Raw genomic sequence first — 1,890 nt, 5'->3', positions numbered from 1 at the left:
TATTAGACATATTGTGGACATCAACAACTCTACCATACTTCAGCAGGCCTGGAAAACATCACAAGATTTGGACATTCCTATTCAATGGCAGCAAGATTGGTATGACTACACAGAAGCCCTTACTCAGGCACATATTCGGTTAACTGAAGGACCAGACGAGATTATCTGGGCATTTGCAAAGCATGGTACATACTCTCCAAAGGATGGATATCTAAGGCTGATGGAACCTTACAAACCCCAGCACATCAACCCTACTTGGAAAGCACTCTGGAAACTCAAAGCTGCTCCACGAGCCCGCCTACTTATGTGGAATATATTGTTTGACAAGATTCCTACTAGTCTCAATTTGATGAAGAGAACTTTCCATGGTCCATTCTGGTGTCATCTCTATCGTAATGATGAGGAGAGTACTGAACATCTCTTCCTAAATTGCCCCATCATCAAGGAACAATGGAACTTCATCATTGCTCACTATCCTTTCTTAAAAAACTGGCAAGGCAGGAACATCATGGATGCCTGGAGTCTATGGTGTGAAAACCACAATGGCAAAGCCAGAAATATGCCTTTACTTATGTGCTGGTCATTGTGGATTGCTAGAAATCAATCTATTTTTAATTTAAAGATCCCTCACTGGCCTGCTATCATGATCAAAACCATTGCGGATTTTGATCTCCTACCCGAGGAAGATTCCAATTCCCCTCCCCGAATTATCAAGCCTGAAGACATTGACAAGACTATTCCATGGGCATACTTTGATGGATCCGCTCAGGAGGCGGGTTGTGGTGGAGGAGCCATACTATACCTGAATGAATCTCATTGCATCAAAATACAAATGAGATTAGGGAGGGGAACAAACAATTATGTTGAATTATGCACTGCAAAACACCTCATACACTTTACATTAGAAAATCATTGCAAACATCTACAAATCTCTGGGGATTCCAAAATTGTTTGCAATTGGTTAAATAGAGCATCACATTGCAATGCATATTCATTGAGGCATATATTGGATGAGGCACACAGATTGATTTCTACTTTTGACTCATTTACCTGTCATCACATTTACAAGGAGCGCAACTTGGGGGCAGATTTCCTTTCCAAAGAGGCAACGCTTAGGCAGAGCGATGATTGGTTGATACAGGAAGAGATTGATGGGACTTTCTACCAGCATTATCATAGACCTTTCGTGGAGCTCCGAGAACATGGGCTATAAGCCCTTTTTTCTGCATAAACACTTGTATATATTATGCTATTTATGTTTTTACTGCACTTGAGCAACTTTATAGGACATATGGTACCAATTTTGATATTTAAATTCTCTCTGAGAAGAGATAGAAACAAATTTTGATTTAGTTTCATTATACAGAGAACAAGCACAAGCATCAGATGAACTGATATCATGACTCCATGCGTGGAGAATACATATCTGAACTCTTTTTTGTTCTTTTTAACTCGATAGGCAACTTGCCTCCACATGCATATGCTCTAGCATCTAAAAAATGTAATTTCTTATATATTAATAGAAATTACGACTTTTTTCCAAGGGAAAAAAAAAACAGAGTTACAACAGTGATTGCAACAATGAAAATAATCAAAAGTGAATAATGAATGGAAAAACACTTCTATTTATAACAAAATATTGAGTTATCCTCGAATAATGAGCAATAATAAAATATTATTAACCCCATTCTTGGAATAACCACTTGGAATATTTTATTATATTTGGTTAGGAGGGAAAAAGTATTTAAACTTTTATCACGGGGGCTTCACTGGGGGAGCAATACCATATCACGTGGGTTCATATTGGGGGATATTTATTGAGAAAAAAATGACATAATATATTGGGGGATATATAGGGGTAGAGGGTTTTTATATTGGTAGGTATAAAAA

This window comes from Pinus tabuliformis, chromosome X, assembly GCF_031772625.1.
Source record: "Pinus tabuliformis cultivar Carrire ecotype Pingquan chromosome X, CPIR1, whole genome shotgun sequence".
NCBI lineage: Eukaryota > Viridiplantae > Streptophyta > Pinopsida > Pinales > Pinaceae > Pinus > Pinus tabuliformis.
Note: the sequence above shows the minus strand (reverse complement) of the source record.